Source organism: Lepisosteus oculatus, unplaced genomic scaffold (genome assembly GCF_040954835.1).
Source record: "Lepisosteus oculatus isolate fLepOcu1 unplaced genomic scaffold, fLepOcu1.hap2 HAP2_SCAFFOLD_82, whole genome shotgun sequence".
Classification (NCBI taxonomy): domain Eukaryota; kingdom Metazoa; phylum Chordata; class Actinopteri; order Semionotiformes; family Lepisosteidae; genus Lepisosteus; species Lepisosteus oculatus.
In genome coordinates, this window is record NW_027168383.1 from 462,074 (window position 1) to 485,388 (window position 23,315).

The following is a 23,315-nucleotide window of genomic DNA, read 5'->3' on the forward strand; positions in this document are numbered from 1 at the left end:
ATGTGTAAACAGCATTTGTAATGTTGGTAGCTGGAAGAGGTTAAGTATGTTTGCAAGACCTAGTTGATTACACCACAGACTTACTTTGTTGTTGTCAGTTTTTTTTTCTCTTTTAAAGGCTGTAGGTGGGGTGTGATGGACTGTACCACTATCATAGAAGATTTTTTCAGGACACATCGCAGTTCCATAGTAGAATTGATCAATAGTAAAATTCCATAGGACATTATTTACCAACATATTACCCAGTGTGAGACTCTGCCAGTAAACCTCAGAGCATTGAGTTCTCCACTGATAAAGATGGCTGTCTGAAGTCATGAAATCCACTGCTGGGATGCCTGAGAGACAGTAATTGAATCTTGGCTGGAATTAGGCTTTCTATTAGTGTTGATCTTTGGGAATTATGTGGTAAAAAGGGAAAACTCCTTTACTTTAGTCACTTTGAATGTTCAAATGTACAGAACCTGCAAAACTAAGCAATGAAAAAAATCCATCACCACTCTCATGATAGCATAACTCATAGTCTCTGCTGTTGTGTAACAATACACACTTTCAATTTTCTTATCGCCTGTCTCCAGAGAGAATGTTGTTAGTGCTGATGACCTTGAATTAGACCTTGTTGACTCTGTAAAACAATCTTCCTCTGCTTAGATTTTCACTCAGATTGATTTTGTTCTCAGATTATTCCTGGCAGGACTGAGTTTCTAGGAAATGAAAAGTGAAAGAAAAAGTACAGAAGATCAGCCCTTGAATATACAACATTGTGCAGTGAGATTGTTAAATGTATTAGCTGCTATCCTGTGCTAGAGCCTGTCGTGGTAAGCAGTGGATGACAGGATCTAGCACAGATACTAATGAAACACTGTTAATGAAAGATAAAACACTTGAGTCTTATTTTAGTTTTCCATTTCCCTTTCATTTGTGATGTACTGTACAACAGGCCACAGAACATGCACAAAAACAGATATGCACACATTCACACCAGGCAATGACAGTCTGCCCAGTCAGAATCTGAGCTGAGGTATCAGAATTCTGAATTCCCTGAATTCTGTCATGGATCATCCACAATAAGGGCAATATTTGAACACGAGGATCCCCAGGAGAGAGCCTAGTAACATAAATCTTGGAGCAAAAGCAGATGATTAACTTGTGTGTTTGTGTTTGTGTTTGTGTTTGTGTGGTTGAGCCAAAGTTGAGCATGAGGATATGTGAGTCACCATTCTTAGAAATGGATCCAACTTCAGACAGGCGTCAAAAGTAAGAGTATACAGTGCTGGGGCAATGACACTTCAATGATCAGAAGGATAACAAGAGTTTTAATGCATTGAAATTGATTTTCTGGTGATGCACACTGTCATGGAACTATTAATTTTTTAAGGATCACTTACTGACGTCAGACAGCTGCCAATTCTCCAGACTGGAAGGATGAACAGTTTATCCCCCTAGGTACCATATTTCCATATTTCGAAGCATTGGAATAATACATGTCATACAGCAACATAAAAACAGGAAGACAAGTATCACAGCCCCTATAATCGGTGTTAGTAACTTAAAAGAAAAACATTCCCCCTGGCCCAAACAGTAATTCTAACCAGGAGAGAAAAGCCGGTGTATCTTTTATGCCTCTCTCTTTATTCACCTTGTCTTTTAGTTCTTTCAAATGCTGAATAGCGAGCGTAAGATTTCCGTAATCATAGTCATTAGCTGAAATATATGTACAACAGGAGTCTCCTACTAAAGCATAGACTCCTCCAGATGCTGCATTTTGAAGGTCCAGCACGAACCTGTTCTGAAGTGCCATTAATCGAACTCCCCTTAATTCTTGTTTGATAGCGTCTAAGCCTTCTAACGTGATATTAATAAAAGAGTACATTTCATAAAAAGTCGCATGGGTGAGGCTGTAGAATGAGGCATTAAAGCACATATATAACAAGATGCATTAAATTTCTTTAACTTTACAGTATGATTTATAAATTTATACCACAAATTACTCATATCCCCCTCATTATCAGTTTCATTCAGCCAGTTTGTATACAAAGAGGCTTCGTGTTTAGATTCTTCCTCTTTTGGGGTGGTGACAGGCTTCTACATAAAAAGGAAAAAGGCTGTGCACATCAGTCCCAAGCAGGTTATCCCCATCTGTCCTTGTGGAGACATCACTCCTGCGCTTTGCTCAGTTCGTTTGTGACCTTTTTACAGTGGGAAGCATGAATCCAGGGCACCATTTCTGTGACCTTCACAGCAGTGGCAGTGGTCAGCAGCACCTGGTACAGCCCCCTCCACCTGAGTGAACACCATTTCTTTTTCCTGAAGTCTTTCACCAGAATCCAGTCTCCTTATTCACTCATTAGTTCTTACAGCACAGGTAAATCCCTGTGGGCTGGAGCCCAGCATAATCCTAGGCTTTTTTGGTCAACATTGGTCAACAGATTGGTCAACAACTGGGTAATAACTCTTAGAAAAATCTACACATTGTTCCCCTGCCTCAGCTGTGACGTTTTGCAGAACAATTCTAGCTGAAGTTGTAAAATTTCTCTTTGTTCTGTTCCTGCAAAACATCTTATTATGAACAAACAAACCACAATAATCATTTGCATCTAGGGGAATCACTCCCAAGGGTAACCCCCCTTAAAACTATATTGTTCTACCCATCAGGTTCTGCCACTAGATAAGAGAACCTTTCCCATGAAATCATTTTTTGACCTTCATGATCCTTTCAGGGCGTACAATTAGCACAGAAGCAGCAGCTTTAGTCCACATGTTTTTCAAACAGGATATTAACGATATGATCATAACGAATAATACCAGACCCACAAATATGTATTGAACCAGAGACCCTCTCCATGTTCCTAGCACAGACTGTAGCCATGCACCAATACCCCAATCATCTGGATTATAATTATGATATATATTTTTCTTCATCATAGATGTGCTTTGCTAAGTCCTAGCAACCTACAATACTACAATAAAGAATTAGCAAATTCAACAATCCATTCGTCCAGCTAAATTCGTCCCTCCAGGAAGTTTCATTGATTGGCCCGTGATGATATCAAACAGGCTGTTACACAGTTCTGTTTGATCCAGCCCGCATCCCATGGCGTTCCTTCAGTCTGATGTCTAGTCGATCTTTCAGAGATCTGTTCCTTCATTCCACTGTTCCAGCAGACTGAGGGTGATCTCAGTCCATCTCACTCCGAACAATGCAGCCACAGCCTGACATACCTTCCCCGTGAAGTGTGTTCCTTGATCATAATACAAGGGGCAGGGCAGTGCCCACCGAGGGCTTATCTCTGTTATCAAGTGTTTGGTAGACACAGAGGCAGTGGCAGCAACCCACTGGGAAAACAGTTTATAAGAGCCCAGGTTTCCCTTTACAATTTTCAATTTCCCAGGTTTGAAAGGTTCCTCAGGAGCAGGCCTTTTGAGCTGTTGCACCCGCACCTGAACTAAGTTGAGTTCCTTTGATAAACATTACATCCAGATACCACATAAGTGGTTACTGCTTCAAACCCGGTTCTCACCCAGTTTTGGGTAACCGGCACACCATTTGACTCCCACCTGGGTGTCCAACAGAGTGCATTTGTCGGGCTATAAAGGGCATTAGGCTGTGAGGGCATGCAGGGCGTCTGGTGTGCTGTCAGCTCCACACCCCATCATCCTGCAGCCCCATAATCTTTTCTAACCATGTCCATTTCTCTGCTTCACAGAGGTCTCAGACTACTGTTCTACAAGTATTGCTCACCTGACAGTTGCATCTGCAAAGTTGTTCCCTCGAGTTACTGGAAACATTTCTTTATTATGTGATTTACACATTACCACAGCTACTTCAGTCAGTAGCTGCAAAGCTTCTAATAGTTCAGAGATAAACCCAGCATTCTTAACTGGAGTCCCTGCCGTGTTGAGAAAATCCCTATTCCTCCACCACCATCCAAAATTGTGGCATGCACCAAATGTATATATAGAGTCTATATACATATGCAGCCATTCAAAACAAGCGGGGTATGCTGCGGTATAACACGGTGGGAGTGTCGCAGTATACCGCATCATACCGGACGCAAATTAGATTATGTTAATAGTATCCGGAATCACCTTGTAAAATCGCCAGGTGGAGCTAATAAAGGTTAACCTCTCCTGTACAGCATTTGAGCTGTCACCAGAAAACGTCAGTTTTGAATCCTGATCACTGCTGAGGGACAATCTTTATTCAATTAAGAATTTAAGGTGTATACTCTTTAGACTTTTAAATTTAAACAGTGTATTACAGCATGTTAATCATTAAACATTAAAAAGGCGGTATATTTTATAAAAGCAAGATTGTTCTGTTGGACAAAAGTACACAACCTACCACCTTTATCATAAATATTTTAATTATGCAGGAATATTTTATGCATCAAAGTCTTTACTGAAGATATTACTAAGAGTATTAATAATGAATGACCTTGGACAAGCTGTAAGCTCAAAGTATTACCCTGGTCCACATTCTTTGTAACCGTCTTTGTAAACGAAAAGAGTTTATTTTTTCATTGACAAAAAGTAACACCACAGCATTTAGTTGATCCGATCACGCATTCATTTCCAATCATACAATGTAAATCTTGAGAATCTCCGATTCACCATGCCTTTCACATGCTCATAAACGATTTTAATTTAGGAATATAAACATATTAATGTATGTAAACTGTACTGTATATTGCTGGTCTTGGTAGTTTAAAGAAAAAAATACACACCAGTATTCCATTTCTCCCTAAACATTTTAAGCACCAAAGTCTTACATGTTGTTATTTGGGAAACATTTTTACGTGCTCCTTCTGACCATATTAGGATTATATACTTTGTGAAAAGTGATAGTATTTTAACCTTTTCTGTGAATTCGCTTGTTATCTAACAAATGCATACTTTTAGAATTTGATTAACAGGGAATATAATATGGAATTGCGTATCTAAACAACTTAATAATGATATAATTATATTAATGTACTGTCTGGCGGAATAAACTGAAGAGGTTAGTTAATGCGACACGGAATTATTAAGAATTATCACCTCTTTTTACACTTGAGAACAAATGAGAACATTCCACTCAGTGGGATGTTATCTCAAGCACCTGCTAATTCGTTTTACACCACTGGACGACAGGAGAATGTGACTGTACTGTATCTGTACAGAATGTATCTTTCAATCAATACAGTAATTGATTAAAATCGCAATCGTGTGTTTAATTAAATGCCTTTTTTGATTCACAATCTGAAAATGAAAACCGCGGTAAAGTCACCTTGAATTTAAAAAAACGATTTTGGCACGCCTGTAGCATTTTCACGAAACCTCCTAAAGTTATGAGAACACTTGCTTAAGTGTTAACTTTTGAGCTGACACAGTTTTGGAAAATGTTTCCTTCACGCTGCACTGTACAACATAGGCAGCCAAGAGTCTCCAAAACAAAACAGAATTGACAGATAGGAGAAAATTCCCACTCGTCCTGAAGTTCCCAAAATCCAGCACTGAGCGTAAACAAAGTGTCTAAGTAGCGTGGGAATGCTAACCCTAACCCTAGCTGGAGTTTGAGCAATCCAGCACTGAGCGTAAAAAGATGAGTCAAAGTAACGTCTAATCGGATTAGTTTCCTTAGAGCTGGTTCAGAGTTTGCTCAAGAGTTTACCCAGTGGGCATTGATTCGTCGAATATACGTATATTCACGGCGAAAATACGGCTATACGTATATATACGTCGCCTCGACGTATAATCAACGTCGAATTGCAACCGTAAAATCGACGACATTAATAAACGCATATATAACTATATATATAATATATTATTGTGGATGATCCATGACAGAATTCAGGGAATTCAGAATTCTGATACCTCAGCTCAGATTCTGACTGGGCAGACTGTCATTGCCTGGTGTGAATGTGTGCATATCTGTTTTTGTGCATGTTCTGTGGCCTGTTGTACAGTACATCACAAATGAAAGGGAAATGGAAAACTAAAATAAGACTCAAGTGTTTTATCTTTCATTAACAGTGTTTCATTAGTATCTGTGCTAGATCCTGTCATCCACTGCTTACCACGACAGGCTCTAGCACAGGATAGCAGCTAATACATTTAACAATCTCACTGCACAATGTTGTATATTCAAGGGCTGATCTTCTGTACTTTTTCTTTCACTTTTCATTTCCTAGAAACTCAGTCCTGCCAGGAATAATCTGAGAACAAAATCAATCTGAGTGAAAATCTAAGCAGAGGAAGATTGTTTTACAGAGTCAACAAGGTCTAATTCAAGGTCATCAGCACTAACAACATTCTCTCTGGAGACAGGCGATAAGAAAATTGAAAGTGTGTATTGTTACACAACAGCAGAGACTATGAGTTATGCTATCATGAGAGTGGTGATGGATTTTTTTCATTGCTTAGTTTTGCAGGTTCTGTACATTTGAACATTCAAAGTGACTAAAGTAAAGGAGTTTTCCCTTTTTACCACATAATTCCCAAAGATCAACACTAATAGAAAGCCTAATTCCAGCCAAGATTCAATTACTGTCTCTCAGGCATCCCAGCAGTGGATTTCATGACTTCAGACAGCCATCTTTATCAGTGGAGAACTCAATGCTCTGAGGTTTACTGGCAGAGTCTCACACTGGGTAATATGTTGGTAAATAATGTCCTATGGAATTTTACTATTGATCAATTCTACTATGGAACTGCGATGTGTCCTGAAAAAATCTTCTATGATAGTGGTACAGTCCATCACACCCCACCTACAGCCTTTAAAAGAGAAAAAAAAACTGACAACAACAAAGTAAGTCTGTGGTGTAATCAACTAGGTCTTGCAAACATACTTAACCTCTTCCAGCTACCAACATTACAAATGCTGTTTACACATTAGATGGTTATTTTTTGGCTTCTGATATTATGGTGGAAAAAGAGCCCTGGAATCTTTGTAGAAGGACAAAAGACGGAAAGAACAGGCAGTGTAACCATGGCGAAGAGAAGGGAAATATTGGAGAGAGCTTTTTTCATACACTTTTTATCATTGTTTTTCCAGCCCAACAATGATCAACAAATATGGGCAGGCGTCCTGTGCCAAATCCAATCTACCTTTCTTCCAAGCATACAGGAATGTCAGTGAATTAAATATTGACATATGAAAATACCCAAAAATATGCAATCACACATATGCAGTTTGAGCAAACATAAGACAATGAATGCAACGGGGCACATTCTGAGGGAGATGCGGTCAATCAGGTTGCAGGAAAACCACGCTATGCTTTTTTTTGAGATCCTGAAAAGGACAGAGGGGCCATGTATATGTGTGCAGCTGGATATGTAATTGCAGGTGGCGTAGCAAATTCTGCTGAAGCCCCACTGCCTGGTGTGGACGGTAGCTGTGCATGTTGCAGCAGAATTGTGCATGTGAGATCAAGGGGGCATGTCATGTGTTTGAGCACTTCACTCCCTTCCGGAAGCACGTGATTCCCTGAGTCCCAAAAATTTGTAAGTTCTTTGGATGACCTGTGGACCGATCTTTCACGATGAAGAATTCCTTAAGAAGAATAGATCTCGGCCCACCATCCCAATGCCTCCATCTCAAAACAGCAACCTCCCACTGCCCTTAGTCTGCAAGGCAGTCCTTTCAAGTGCGATGATGACGCCGGGACCTTCGTTGCCTATTGTACGAGCTGAACTTTTGTGCTCATCAATTCAACGCTCTTTCCATCAACTCATCTTGTCTTTTGACGCTTCGTGTTTTGTGCTCCTTTGACTATCGGCATATCGGGTGACTGCAAACACTGAAGTTCTTGCTTACGGAGTGTGGAACAGTGTTTTCAAGTGATCGCTGTTCTGTCATGTTGACGCCGAATGAATCTTTCTTTGGCAACATGGGCAGGCTGACAGCAGTGCGAGCTAAAGTAATGGCAAATTTCTTGACTTATTTCTGAATGTGAATGTTCTTTAGAAAAGGGATGCGGCGTTGCTTCTCCCCCGTGTAAAGGTCACGCATTCCAGACGTGGTTATGAGCGAACAGTTGCCGCAAGTGTTTGAAAAGAGCAAGAGAGGAAGCAGCCCTGCCCCGTGTGAGGATCAAACTCAGGACCTTCAGACGATGAGACTGACGCGCTACCAACTACGCCTACGAGGCCAGCTGCAGTACACAGCCGGAAAGTTTGCCTCATATGGATTTCAGTCGCCCGTTCCCTAATCTTTAGACGCCCTCTGCTGGATGTTGCATTTGCCTTTTGATCTCACCGATACTTTTTTGGTCTGTTTCTGTTGCGAGTACGTTTTTCAGATCTCACCTAGCACAAGTCTCTCTGGCTGAAGTGGCCTCTCTGCTTCAGCATCGTGCCCTCACTCAGCCATTAAAAACGTCACTCGGACTTCTGACATGCTGACATGAAATGTCAAGAGAGAGTGGCGGAGACGCTTAAGGCAGAGAGAAGATGAAGAGGGGGCGTGGCTGCGAAATGATTGACAGCTGCATGACGCTCTCCATAGAAGGCGTGACCACAGGCTAAAGGACACCTTTCGGCACATCAAGCTCTAAGCACACACCTGGAGGACGTGGGAAATGATCCCGCTACCTCTCGCGTGCAAAGCGAGCGCTGTACCATGCAAGCTAACCCCCCTCACTGGGGCTCATGCCTCAGTGTCGCCTAGTGCCGCTTGTTCCCCTCTTACCGGGTGCAGTTCACTGCCCTTCGTCTGCAAGGCAGTCGTGTAATTGCGGCTTTCTTGACTTATTGATGAAGGTCTGACTTGTCGAGCGAATGATGCCTCTCCCCCGTCCTCAAGCTCGTTGACAGAATAAAATGGCAAGTGCCGCCGTGGCTCATTGGTTTAGGGATATGATTCTCGCTTAGGGTGTGGGAGGTCCTGGGTTCAACTCGCGGATGAGCCCTTGTGTGCTCTTTTTGTCCTCGTCCACAAGACTGGGAACTGATATCCACATCACCTTGCAGCATCTGCTTATGGCAAACGATGGAATGTGACTAATGACTGAACGAGCCTGGTGAATACTCATCACGTGGCACAATGAGAGCGTGCAGTCAGCTGTCCAAGGCAGCAACCTCATTGCTCGTTCAAAAGAACACGTACTGAAAACTCATCACCACTATGTCGTAAATGAGCACCGCGATCGCTTGTTGTCATGCGTCCTTACTTGGGAAATGCAGAAGCAAAAACTGCCCTCTCTCAGCCACCGAAACGTGTGCGGCTCGCCTTGCACTCTCTGCGCCTCGCATATTTATGGAGCTGTCTGCTCTTCTTTCTGTTGAAGTACGCAAGTTACGGGGCGTACTGCAGACTATGATGTGCTCAATGACAGCTTTCAAGATTTGAAAACTATGAGCTTGATGGCTCAAGTCGAACGAATGTGGTTGTTACGCAATTGATGATCAAACGCACATATTCTAACGATTCGTGAGAGTATGTTCTAAAGGTCCTTGGCTCGATCCCGGGTTTCGGCATTTTGTTTCATCGCTCCCTTTGTTCCTCTCTCCAGCGCCCCCTGCCTAAAATGACGCGTCCCTTTCTCAGCCCGAAACGCAAACGATACACCAGCAACAAACCCTATAGGTTTCCGTAGTGTAGTGGTTATCACGTTTGCCTAACATGTGAAAGGTCCCAGGTTCGAGACCGGGTGCAAACAGCCTCTTCTTGCACGCTCCTGCACTTCACAGAGGTCTTGAACCACCAGTCATTTGTTCCCAATGTATTTCCGGTGCCTTCATGCACTCTTGTACCAAACGCACGTTTTTTCTGTACCTGGAGCCGATCATTTGCAATTGGGCTGTCCCGACAGACCAAGACGAGCTCTGTCGGCTCAAAAGCAGCGCAACACCTGCGAGAACAACAGAAAGATTAGTACCCAGCGGGGGCCTCTTAGTGAGCCCAAGATCTAATCAAGAATCGACTCCAGCAACAGGGCTGGGCGCATTGTTCCATACTCCGACCACTCTTGGTGTAAACAGGTCCCTCCTGGTCTCTGCATGAAATGCACTTTCCTGCGTTTGCTATGGTGTAACTGGCTTCCCCTGCATGGGCGAATGTGAAGAAGATCCTTAGTAAGTCATTGAAGAAACCCGAGAAGAGGTCGGAGTGGCCTCTGTCGTTCATCAACGATCCAGTCAGGCAGTACTCCTCTGTAAAGCGCCGTTCGTTCACATCGATTGGCTTTTTTTGCCTTCATTCATGCAAGTAGTAAAAGCAAACACCCCTATTCTGCCGTGACCCAGATTTGAACCAGGGTTGTTGCGGCCACAACGCAAAGTACTGACCACTATACGATCACGTAGAGTTACCGATACACACGCGGCAGGGCGGAAAAGGCTGTGCTCTCTTCGTGTGACATAAACGGAAAAGTCCTGACGTTGCATTTCAACTGAGTCCCAGTATACATCGACCCTTCGACACTCTGAGTGACAACTCTCTTGCGTGTTTTCTCATATTTATGTAGTTTGCTTGCATGATGCTGGGAACAGCAGGGTTGTTCGCTGCCATATGGTCTAGTGGTTAGGATTCCTGGTTTTCACCCAGGCGGCCCTGGTTCGACTCCCGGTATGGGAACGTGTCAGTTTTGCCTCCTGCTTTCCAAAAGATCAGCACCGTGTACGAAGGAGCCGCATTAAAACTACTCGAACGTGCAAAACGTGCGAGAAGAGGGGGCGCTTGTTTCCAGCCGAAACTTCTCGCGTGTGAGACCAGCTGACCATCGCTGCAGGAGGTGGGAGGGTTACTCTGGTAGACAGGGCTGACCTTCGGCAATAGGATTTATACTCTCCAAGATGATATTTGCACTTTCTGGAGAGGCGATTTTCTCCACGTCAGTAGCCCGATTTCGTCGATTGCGTGGAGAGGGCTGTAGAATGTGACACCGCCTTTCCTGCTCCGTCCATGACAGGCGTGCTGGTCTCTGGAGAGAGAGCACGGTCCATCAGCGCACTCCAATAAAGGCACTGGAAGCAGCTGAATCGCATTGGCGGAGCTCAGCACTGGGCCGCTGGGCATGTCTTACCACTGTTTCCGTAGTGTAGTGGTTATCACGTTCGCCTCACACGCGAAAGGTCCCCGGGCGAAAACAGATTTCTTTTGTCGCCACGCACAAAAGGGGATTGGGGATTCGCCTAGCGCTGTGATCGAACAGACCCACTCACCTCTTAGTGTGGCGGGATCTGCACAGTGCATGTCGCAGCGCATCCTGCTTTCACTTCAATGCGCGTCCTGATGTACCCCTGTCTCCCGCGTGACAGGTGGGGACAGGTGACAGGTCCTATACTAACGAGGAAGACATCGCTCTCTCCGACCCCCCGGCATCGTGTCCCGACCCACCGTGCTGGAAGCCGACGCGTGCTGTGATTCCTTTACGGAGCAGAAATGACAACCGAGGAGCCGAGAGATCATTTCAGCATTTCGCGTCTGAACGGAAAACACAAACGACCAACTCAGAATGACTTGCCTTTGACGCTTTTCAAAGCGTTCTTTGTGCATGACGACTGCGCCGCCTAGCAGATACAAATGGGTTGTACAACTTTGAAGTAGCAAATGGAAGAGGGCTAAGCCCCCTCTCTTTTAGCCCAGGTTCGATCTGTCTCCCAGAATCACCAGGGCGCACACACACACACCCGTGCCGTTGAAGTGCTTTGCTTCATTTCTAAGGGCAACTCAACATTCACTCCTACCCCGAGTGCAGAAAAGACAGCGTCCGCAGCAACAACAGCTCAGGTCTCTACACAGGAGCTAAGCTGCCCCCATCTCCTCTGCTCTGTGGCTCCTGCAGAGCGGAGTCCTGCCTGGAGCCATGTTTGCAGGCGGCAGCTCCCCACGCTCTGTCTGTGCGTCGTGAAATTAATTAATAACGTTAATAAATTTATAAAGTTAATAAAGTTATAAATTAGAAATTAATAACGATATAATTATATTCATGTACCGCAACACAAGAATAGTACACGCTGTACATTGTCTGTCGATAATGTTTCTGTAGTGCTTTAGTGGGTTAGGTTCCTGACTTCCATGTCACACGGTCTATGATTGAATCCCATGGAACTATGACTTTATTTTTTAACAAACATTTCTTTGAAAAAATGAAACGTTTCCCTTGGTCAGAGATTAAATAAAACCTCACTTTTTTAGGTTTTACTGTGCAGAGTGAGGTTTTACCTCACTTTTTTTGAGCAGAAGGTTTACTGTGACCTGAGAAGGGCCGGCATCCAATCACGGTGGTAAATACACACAAGCTCTCACTCATCTGAGCTACACGGCTACCAAGATGATCTCAGGTGCGCCGAGCTGGTACGGAACATATTGAACTGATCGACGGCGAACTGTCTCTCAGACAGGCTTTTCACCTCTAAGCTCCCTGACTGACAGTGATCAGCTAGGTAGTGAAACAGTCAGCTGCTTCTAAGCCTTAAACAGCTGCATCTCGGCGCTTCCACGGAGAGATGATTTGAAAGCCGAACATCACCCATTGGGAACACCTTACTATCACTAGTTTAAGAGACTCTTAAGGTCTTGCAGAGGTGCCTGTCTAATAGCATGCGCTTTGCAAGCTATAGGTGTTTAGGCTGAGGCAGAATGCCTGTTAACAAAATGTTTTTCTAAAGGTGTGTCCAAGTGGCTGCAAAAGGACAACACTCCTGGGGTGCTGTGGCTTAGTTGGTTAAAGTGCCTGTCTAGTAAATAAGAGATCCTGGGTTCGAATCCCAGTGGTGCCTTCTTTGTTCTGTCTTCTTGAACAGTACTGGTCATTATGGACAACCGCCTACAGCTAGACTTAATTAAATGCAAGTATTCATTTCCTGTCTTTAACGCGACTTGTTTTTCTTAAAATGGATGCAACTTGCAAAACATGAAATACAAACCTTGCTAATCAGCGCTAGCGGCTGGCAAAAAAAAAAAGAAGTCAGCAATGTTTTTTTCTTTAACCTTAACCCTACTAATGGAGAAGAGTTAAACGACCGAGTCTATGCAGCTTAAACGGTGCGCACGTCGGGTTCTTAGCTGGTAAATCACGCTCACCCCAGTCCTTAATCTTTTAAAGAGGATACAAAATTGAACCTAGTCGCCACGTCACATACATCCTGTTCAATGATAAAAAGGTAACATCTATCCTCGCTCCAGACTAAATCTCACGTTGAGGGCATATTTTTTTCACTTTACCGTGTCGGGCTCGGCTGCACAGAGGAGAGAGCAGAGCAATGAGGTCACGGGGACAGGGGAGTCACACGCTGGCGGTTTGAATACGCGGAAGATCACTGAGGGATCCACAGTATATGGACCCTCCGTGCGCCATCAGTCCGCACTCCGGACTCTGAATCCTGCCATCCGAGTTAAGATCTCGGCGGAACCTGAGGCGCAGTTCCTTCTTAAAACGTAATCTGGTGAGCATTTCTAGAATCGTACTTGTATAGATGCAGCCTTTAATGTGTTGCTAGGTTAAAATTGATGACTTCTTGTATTTCAGTAGGCAACTGCCCTCTTGATTTCGGATTTTATTTCTTTATTACAGGGGCGCTTTTATGATGACAGAGTCATGTTCAGGTACTTTGCTTGATGGAGGAAGCTCATTTCGGACTCTGTGATCTGCTCACCTGGAAAGGTCTGCTGTACTACTACAAGAGAGAAGTAGAGTCTGGAAGAAGGGACAATTTTATGATGCTTTGGAAGGTAATGTTTTTTTTTCTTTGAAATCGAAATGAATCAGAATAGCAGTGCAAAAGACAAACTCTTGGTTTGGTTTAAAGAGATATGGTTTTAAAACAGACAACATGTAGAAAACAGGTGTTTCTCACTTTTGGAAAAGAATGGACCGGGGGTAATATTTTACTAGTTGCAGGGCTGAGCTCACTGGGTTACAGTCCTGCAGTGTCACACCAGGTCCAGTGGCGCAATGGATAACGCGTCTGATTACGAATCAGGAGATTGTAGGTTCGACTCCTACCTGGCTCAGGTCATTTTTAAACGCATCGGGCTGCTCCCTAAGTAGTCTGTGCTACTTACTGCATTGTAATTGCACCCAGTAAGAGATTTCCTTCATGTAAATGAACTGCACCTGACAGCTTTAGAAAAACACCTGGGCTCAGTACGGTGCTGAGAACTCAGCGTTGCTGTTCTAATTAGCACGCACTGCATCGGCTATGAACCCGAACTTTTCAATTATTCCGATCAGTAAGTCAACACGTAGTCCACATGAAAGGAAGAAATATTCTCTTGTCTGTCTCTTGTTTTTATAGAACTGAATGTCCCTGACAATGTACTGTTAGTTTTAATTGAAGAACGGCATTTGTGTTCAAATATACCAGACAAGTTTACGTAACTGCTCGTGCGACACTCAGTTGTAATTAGTCAAGAAATAAAGTCGAACAACAGCTGCGGGTTTGATTCTGAACGTACAGATGCAGCCATTCAAAATGGGTGAGGTATTTCGCGGCATACCGCGACACGCCCACCGGGGTATCACGCGGTTCACGTGTGTCACGTGACTAACTATCCGGCGTCGCCTTGTAAAACCGCCAGGGGGAGCTTAACCTCTCATGCACAGCATTTGAGCCTTTAATTTTGAACTGTGTATTACAGCATGTTAATCATCAGTCATTAAAATGTTGGTATATTTTATGAAAGCAAGATTGCTCAGTTGGACAAAACCAACTGAGCTGTGCATCACACAGCTGCCAGCGCACCTCACCGTGCCAGGCCACCACTGCGTCACATAGCTGCAAGCGCACCTCACCGTGCCAGGCCACCACTGCATCATACAGCTGCCAGGGCACCTCACCGTGCCAGGCCACCACTGCGTCACAACACACAGCTGCCAGTGCACCTCTACATACCCGACCACCACTGCATCACACAGCTGCCAGCGCACCTCACCGTGCCAGGCCACCACTGTGTCACAACACACAGCTGCCAGTGCACCTCTACATACCCGACCACCACTGCATCACACAGCTGCCAGCGCACCTCACCGTGCCAGGCCACCACTGCGTCACAACACACAGCTGCCAGTGCACCTCTACATACCCGACCACCACTGCATCACACAGCTGCCAGCGCACCTCACCGTGCCAGGCCACCACTGCGTCACAACACACAGCTGCCAGTGCACCTCTACATACCCGACCACCACTGCATCACACAGCTGCCAGCGCACCTCACCGTGCCAGGCCACCACTGCGTCACAACACACAGCTGCCAGTGCACCTCTACATACCCGACCACCACTGCATCACACAGCTGCCAGGGCACCTCACCGTGTCAGGCCACCACTGCGTCACACATATTTCAGCGCCATATATTTCATGGATATTATGGAATATAATGGATGGATATCTTAGTTATCTTTCAAGTTCACAGGTTTGCATGCATAATTTAATTTTGAAAGCCACTGAGACATCAGGTACTACTGTTGTATTTATGAAAAAGAAACAAAACAAAAAACATACTAACAACTGTGCCATCCTACTCCTTAGTTAATACATTTTATTATTCATAAACAGTTAACATTGTTAGCAAAATATTTTGAATTATATTTAACCCTATTTTATCTTTAGTTTTGTATTTAACTTATTATATGATAGTCAGACTTAATGTATATTTGAACAATGAAAATATATTTTTACAAGATTTTACATTCACTTTAATGCACTTAAAATTAATATGGTTAATAATAGTAAACTGTAACATGCTGTAACAAGATCGGTTAAACTGCGAAGAAAATGCTTTCAGAGAAAATGTTTCAGGTGTGAAGAACATAGATGTCCAATGCAATTTCAACCAAACCTGTTCCCACACACCCTGCCCCCACTACCATTAGAATATACACAAACATTTTAGCGTTTCATTCTGAGCAGAAGACCCTCACACCTGAAGAGTGCTGGCTGTGACGAATTAAACCGGTTTTACAGGTTTCAATCACAGACCATGTGACATGGGACTCAGTAAACTAACACACAGCGCCACTGGATTTGATAATACCTAACCAAAATCCGCAATATGGAAACAGAACCTGTGTAATTGTTGATAGATGATGTACTCGTAACATTTTTTCAAGACGAACTACAACATTTAAAAAATGACTTGTATGTACTTGATATCTCTAATCAATCCACGGGTCCCAGCACAAAACGAAACTAAAACGCATACCGTTTCGCGCTTCTTATTAGTTGCTCAAAAGTAATTTGACCGTATGAAATGCATAATATAAACCTAGAAACATATACACATTAAGCACTGTAGTATCGGTGTTAAGACATACCTCTCAAATACTGTAAATCAAGTTAAAAATATCTCAAGACCGATTCTGGTCGTTATGAAACCATGTTTCGTGTATGTTTTCTTTTTCATCTTGAAATAACTCATTTCTAAATACCTTTTTCACTGTTAACATCTTGCAGCAACTTTGCGACAAAATATACACTCTGACAGTTCATCCTGCTACCAACATTAAATAAAACAAATCTTAAGATTTCTATATTTATGTCTTTATTTAGTGGTTTCATTAGTGACAAAGGCTAAACTTTCTTGGAAAAATGTATTTTATGTGTTGCGGAAAAAACTGACTTGCTTTAACAAAATATGTTTACAAATCCTTTCACCTGGCATTTTCGTAGTTAGAAATTATGGAACGCTCTGTTAAAAGCAAGGGAGTTTTTATGTCCGTTGCAGTTCTTTTGCAACATGAATATAATTATATCGTTATTAATTTCTTGAGATACGCGATTCCATATTATATTCCCTTTTAATCAAATTCTAAAAGTATGCTTGTTGACCTTGGTATCACGTTAGTTAAAGACTTCGAAGCTTACAATGGTTAGGGAGAAATGGAATACTGGTGTGTATTTTTTTCTTTAAAGTACCAAGACCAGCTATATACTGTATGTTTACGTTCCAAAATTAATATCGTTTATGGCCTTCACACGCGTTACAGTATGCTCCTATTCTTTTTATGCTCAGCTACTAAGATTTCCCTTCAGTGGCAAAATTCAATATCTACAACGGGCACAGTAAAGACGTTTACAGTAAGTCTTTCTACGACAGACCAATGGACCACGAGTGCCCCTGTCGGTCAACCAATCACGCACCGCCTACCGGTCAAAGGCCTTTTCTAGGTCTACACTTAAAATGCACAGAGGGAGGGAGCGATCCTCTGAGTACAGACAGACATCCCTCAACAAGGCCAGGTTGTCGCTCATCAGGCGTCCTGCTATCCCACAAGTCTGTTCTTTCCCTACCAGTGAGGCCACTACATTTTGTAGGCGCAGGAAAAGGGCTTTGGACAGGATCTTAGTGTCCACGCCTAACAGGCTGAGGGGTCTCCAGTTCTTTATGTCATTCTTTGCTCCTTTCTTAAACAAGAGAGAGATAGTGCCTTCTCTTAAGGAGTCAGGCAGAAATTCTGTCTTATAGCTTTCCTCGAATAAGAGCAGTAGCGGATCCTGAAGCAGATCCCAAAAGGTGCAATAAAATTCTTTAGGGAGCCCGTCAGCACCCGGAGTTTTCCCCTGCTGTAAGCTCTCCATAGCCTGTCTCAGCTCTTCTACTGTCAAATCCCTCTCAAGTACTTCCCTATCTTCTTCACTCAAAACGTTTTCTAGCTTTGAGGTAAAAAAATGAATTTCTTCATCCTTTACCTCTGTAGAGCTGTACAGTCTTGAGTAGAAGGCCTCGGTGCAGGAGAGGATAGCACTCGGCTCTGTTCTCTCTCGTCCCTCCTCATCAACTACACTTTCCATGACAGACTTGGAGCCTACCACTTTCCTGAAAAAGAAGCGAGTACACTTCTCATTTTCTTCCAAGAACTGCACTCTGCTTCTTAACAGCACTCCTCGACTACTTTCTTCGGCTATGCTCCGGATGTCCTTTTTTAAAAGGGTGATATCCTCGAGCACATCGAAGCCACTGTGCAGCATCGTGTAGAGACGCTGCAGCTGCCTCTGTTTCCTGGCTAGCACTCCTCTCCGTCTGGCAGCAGCCTTCCTTCCCTCAGCCATGAAAAAGGCCTTTGTCCTCACCTTCACCTCCTCCCACCACTCTCCTACTGACCCGTACAGACACTGCAAGGACAGCCACTGTGATAGTTTCTCCTTGTAGCGGGATACTACCCCCTCGTTCTCTAGCAGCTTTGTGTTGAGTTTCCAGAGGCCTGGGCCAAAGACAGTCCCGCCCTGGAGTTCCACTCTACACCCTAAAGCCTGATGATCTGAGAAGAAGACAGGCTGAAGAGTGACCCCAACAACTTTCACTCTCTCTGAGACAAAGCAATAGTCAATTCTGGAGCTGCTATTCCTCCCTGACCATGTATATCCTGCTGTTGAGCCATCCTCTGAATGAGCCATCCTCTGAATGAGCCTTCATCAGGGTGGCAGCAGTAAAAGCGTTCACGGAGTCCATTTCAAGGAAGGGGGTAGAGGGAGGGGTGGAGGGGTTCCAGCTGTCCCCATCGCTATGCTCTCCTTCCTCCTCGCTCGGGGAGAAAACAGAGTCATTTTTCCTTTTCCTCAAGTCCAGCTCCTGGGAGCACTGAGGGGAAAGGGGTGCAGCCGATGCACCAGTCTCCTCTTCCCCCTCACCCACCAGCTGTTGCAGATCCTCCGTGATGGACTGGATGGAGGAGAGGAGGGCATCTGTAGCACTTGCAGAGTCTGAGAAAAGCAGCTCCGCTGAATCCTGGGTATCCTCGCTGGACCCGCTCCACCGGGGGGCCCCACACTGGCCCTCGTTCTGAGGAGCAGGAATGGGGGAGGGGTCCTCGCTGTTCTCGGGGGTTTTCAAACCCTCGTGCTTGTCTGGTGCAGTCTGCGGTTGTGGGGGCGTAGTGGATTTCTCTTCCACCGGCCCCAGAGCCACAGCAGGACTGATCCTGGCTGGAGGCTGAGACTCTTTGTCCAACAAGGGTTCTTTGTTTGACTTGTTGTTTGCTTTGGCTTTTCGGGCCGGTTTGGCTGAAACAAGCACTGCCTCATCCTTTCTCATTTTGAGTTTATTGGCGTAGGCGTGAGGGCAGTTCTTAAAAACGTGTCCTTCCGAGCCACATAAATTGCACTTTGGCAGCATTGAACAGTCAGAGGCTAAATGTCCCTGTTTGCCACAGGTCTTGCAGCATTTCACAGTGCAGGACGATGCCAGGTGTCCCACAGCACCACAGCGCCGACACACCTTTGGTTGTCCCACATAAAAAACATAGCCATTGCAGGCGCCCAGCCGGATTGTAGAGGGCAGGTGCCTTAAGCCTCCATTTACATTGTCCGGTAGCAAGCAAACCTCGAATTTCCTTGCTCCTGTTTTTATACCGTCAACATCTCTAACCTCAGTTCCATGGTGGATGGTGCAGTACTGCTTAAGCCAGGTGTGAATGTCCTCCGTCTTTGCCAGTTCCGAGAACATAACAACATGCACCGTTTTCCTCTCTCTCCGTGTCAGAGGCTGCAAGATGATCTTCTCAAGGGCAGGAACTTTCCCTCTTTTTGCCTCAAACACATCCACACATTGTTCAAACAGAGAATAGGTAGCAAAAACAACCTCAAATGCTTTCTGACCTGGGAGAGCGAAGATGAAATCCAAGTGCCGAGGTTCAAAGCCAAGTTCCTTCTGTAACACTTTTCTGCTGAACTGCATACGATCCATGAAGAGGTCACCCAAAAGCTCAAAACGTACAGCATTCTTGCGGGATCCAAAGGTTGCCATCTCAAACTGCAAAACAAACACTGCTTCCACAAAACAAGAAAACAATCCAACTACTCCAACTACAGGCTGATCAAGGTATCTCCCCTGCCAGGTAAGCCGAGAGCCGCAGGCGATGAGCCCGGAGCTGAACGGGCCCCACTGGCTCGTTTGTAAGGCCAGGTGCATTACCAACCACGACCGGCAGGGCAGAGGCCTTGAAGGCGGCCTGGGCTCCTGCAGCTGTCCAGCCACGCACTCTGGTTTCTCTTCATCTCGTACAAATCTTTTGCCTTTTACTAAAGATTTCCATGGAGAGGAGCATGAATGAGTTCCATACAATTTTTGTGCTTCCCTGCCTTCGGGTGGGGCGCAGCTGGGCTGGTCAAAGAGAGAAAACAAAACCGCTCACAATCGCTCTTATTACTGCGACTGTGGCCGTTTGCTCTGCGAGTCCTCGGTCTCCGCCTGTCTGATTGGCGCTCTTTTCTTTGGGAGGCGGGAAGTGTCCGGCCGCAAATATGAAGCGTTACAGCAACGACATGCCATGAGACGATTGACAACGATTTCCATAGGATCCCCGCGGTTGCCTGGCAACCGTCAGCTTTGCGCAGTGGCAGTATCGTAGCCTGTGAGGTTTAGCCGAGGCGCGATTATTGCTAGTTGAAAACTTTTCCCAATACCCCGCTTCCGCCGGTTTGCAATACAATCGGCGAAAGCAATTTTTGACAGTCTCGTCAGAGACTGAGCAAGGTGTTTAAAGACAGATTTTGTCATGGTAACATCATGGTAGAAAGAAACAAGCTTGTTACGTCTCAACAGAAACGCTCTTTAGCTCTTTCAGCGTTATGCAGAGAACAGCGTCTGTCGAGATCACTTTTGAGTCAGCGCGAAACGCCGTGTGCTGTCAGTTTGATTTCATATTGCTCGTAGCGGCGCCCGGCTTTTGTCTGTCAAACGTTAGGTTGCGCTTCTTCATGCTGCATCGTCGGCATGAGTGGAGCTTTTTAAACGTCTGTACTTACTGCGCCCCATAAGAAATCGTTTGTCCCCGTTCAAAAGAGATTGTGCGATGTCCTGCAGCGTTCGCAAAGCAAACCTTTGACAGTTTGAAAAGAGGAATTTATTCTGCTTCCTGTGCGTGCAGTAGTTTCAAAGTTGAACGTCTTTACACGATCTGCTGCAGTTTTCAGTGGGCGGGCTTTGTCAGATGGCTTGGAAAAACGCACTGTGTTTCGGCTCGGGAAACATCATGAGAAGTGTCCTGCATGTTATCTGTGTATAGCTGTCTTTTAACGCATACAGAATTCATTCGAAATCATTGATTTCTCAAATTAACAAGGGTCCCTTTTTGAACCTGCCAGAAGCATTCTTTCAATGTAACAGATTTACTCCGAGGAAAGGCAGCATGACATTGAGAGTAGCTCAAGCTTTCAGCACCCGTATCGGACTGCGTGTATGCAGACACCGCTCAGAATCCCCTGTAAGATTCTCCTTCAGTTCCGTTGTGCAGTGCTTTACCTCTTTCAAAAGGCTTCACTTTCCTAGTCACATTCCAATGCTCATCGAACCCGGGCTGTTTCCTCCAGCGGTATAGTATTGCAGTGAGACAGCACGATGCCTGCAAGACTATGTCACGCTAAACGCCACAGATTGTGTTTGTCCCTTCGTGTCAGTCGTCCTGCAGCCACGGGAAGTGGGACACAAACATGCTGCAATGCTTTCAGGACGTTAGGATTTGTTTGTGCAACATCGGAGAAGAGTACTTGTGGCTTGAATGTGAACTGTACGTGCCCGCCCCCTTTCCTCTGTAGTGCATGAGTTCCTCCCGGCATGCCCTTCGTCATTATTCTGTCATCTTGTATTTAAAGGGTTGTATTTCTGCTGCTGAAAATAAGCAACGGTTTTCTCACAACGCCCTTTGTTCCCAACGGAGCCCTTGTCTGTCATGAAATTCTTCAAAACCTCAAGCTAGAAGAAGAAGAAGACGACAAATATGAAGCGTTACCGCAACGACATGCCATGAGACGATCGATAACGATTTCCATAGGATCCCCGCGGTTGCCTGGCAACCGTCAGCTTTGCGCAGTGGCAGTATCGTAGCCTGTGAGGTTTAGCCGAGGCGCGATTATTGCTAGTTGAAAACTTTTCCCAATACCCCGCTTCCGCCGGTTTGCAATACAATCGGCGAAAGCAATTTTTGACAGTCTCGTCAGAGCGTGACATCAGAGCGTCTTGCAGGCATCGTGCTGTCTAACTGCAATACTATACCGCTGGAGGAAACAGCCCGGGTTCAATGAGCCTTGGAATGTGACTAGGAAAGTGAAGCCTTTTGAAAGAGGTAATGTCGACGCTTTTTTTACAGAGCACCAAAAAAGCGTCTTTTTTGAAGGCCTGGGTACTGAGCATTGGTGGTTCAGTGGTAAAATTCTCGCTTACCATGTGGGAGGCTCTGGTTCGATTCCCAGCCAAAGCAGTGGCTCTTGCAGCGAGCGGCTCCATCACTTGCATCCCCTTGCAACTCGCAACTGAAAACCCACTGAAGCAAAGCATTTGTTAGCCAGGTCGGTACCCGGATGAGGGTGAGCTACAGGGAAAAACAAAGTTTCCAGCTGGAAGTGGTGTTAATGGTGCCGGTGGGGGGGCGCTCACCCTGCATCACGCTTTCATGTATGCTATTGCAGACACCAACGTTGCCTAGATAGAAAACCGAAATATCCGTGGGTTTGCTTGCTGGTCTGAAGGATCTCTCTTCGAATCTCTATCATTTGTCAATGGAAGTAAAAGGCGCTGCAATCTCATACGTTCAGAATCAAACCCGCAGCTGTTGCTCGACTTTATTTCTTGACTAATTACATCTGAGTGTCGCATGAGCAGTTACATAAACTTGTCTGGTATATTTGAACACAAATGCCGTTCTTCAATTAAAACTAACAGTACATTGTCAGGGACATTCAGTTCTATACAAACAAGAGACAGACAAGAGAATATTTCTACCGTTCATGTGGACTACGTTTTGACTTACTGATCGGAATAATTGAAAAGTTCGGGCTCATAGGCGATGCAGTGCGTGCTAATTAGAACAGCAACACTAAGCTCTCAACACCATACTGAGCCCAGGTGTTTTTCTAAAGCTGTTAGGTGCAGTTCATTTACATGAAGGAAATCTCTTACTGGGTACGATTACAATGCAGTAAGTAGCACAGACTACTTAGGGAGTAGCCCGATGCGTTTAAAAACGACCCGAGCCAGGCAGGAGTCGAACCTACAATCTTCTGATCCGTAGTCAGACACGTTATCCAGTGTGACACTGCAGGACTGTAACCCAGTGAGATCAGCACTGCAACTAGTAAAATATTACCCCCGGTCCATTCTTTTCCAAAAGTGAGAAACACCTGTTTTCTACATTTTGTCTGTTTTAAAACCATATCTCTTTAAACCAAACCAAGAGTTTGTCTTTTGCACTGATATTCTGATTCATTTCGATTTCAAAGAAAAAAAAACATTATCTTCCAAAGCATCATAAAATTGTCCATTCTTCCAGACTCTACTTCTCTCTTGTAGTAGTACAGCAGACCTTTCCAGGTGAGCAGATCACAGAGTCCGAAATATGCTTCCTCCATCAAGCAAAGTACCTGAACATGACTCTGTCTTCATAAAAGCGCTCCTG

The 23,315-nt window shown here is 44.7% G+C and overlaps 5 non-coding genes across 5 annotated transcripts; all 5 read left to right on the plus strand.

Annotated features, from left to right (window-relative positions):
* Positions 1-10,483: 10,483 nt before the first annotated feature.
* trnae-uuc (transfer RNA glutamic acid (anticodon UUC)) lies at positions 10,484-10,555 on the plus strand. Its single transcript has one exon. It is a non-coding gene; the product is annotated as a tRNA-Glu (tRNA).
* A 3,308-nt stretch (positions 10,556-13,863) lies between these two features.
* trnar-acg (transfer RNA arginine (anticodon ACG)) lies at positions 13,864-13,936 on the plus strand. The gene has a single exon. It is a non-coding gene; the product is annotated as a tRNA-Arg (tRNA).
* A 5,964-nt stretch (positions 13,937-19,900) lies between these two features.
* On the plus strand, positions 19,901-20,017 carry LOC138235548 (U5 spliceosomal RNA). The gene has a single exon (XR_011188226.1). It is a non-coding gene; the product is annotated as a U5 spliceosomal RNA (small nuclear RNA).
* A 230-nt stretch (positions 20,018-20,247) lies between these two features.
* Positions 20,248-20,389, plus strand: LOC138235592 (U4 spliceosomal RNA). Its single transcript, XR_011188268.1, has one exon. It is a non-coding gene; the product is annotated as a U4 spliceosomal RNA (small nuclear RNA).
* A 1,333-nt stretch (positions 20,390-21,722) lies between these two features.
* On the plus strand, positions 21,723-21,864 carry LOC138235600 (U4 spliceosomal RNA). Its single transcript, XR_011188277.1, has one exon. It is a non-coding gene; the product is annotated as a U4 spliceosomal RNA (small nuclear RNA).
* Positions 21,865-23,315: the final 1,451 nt, after the last annotated feature.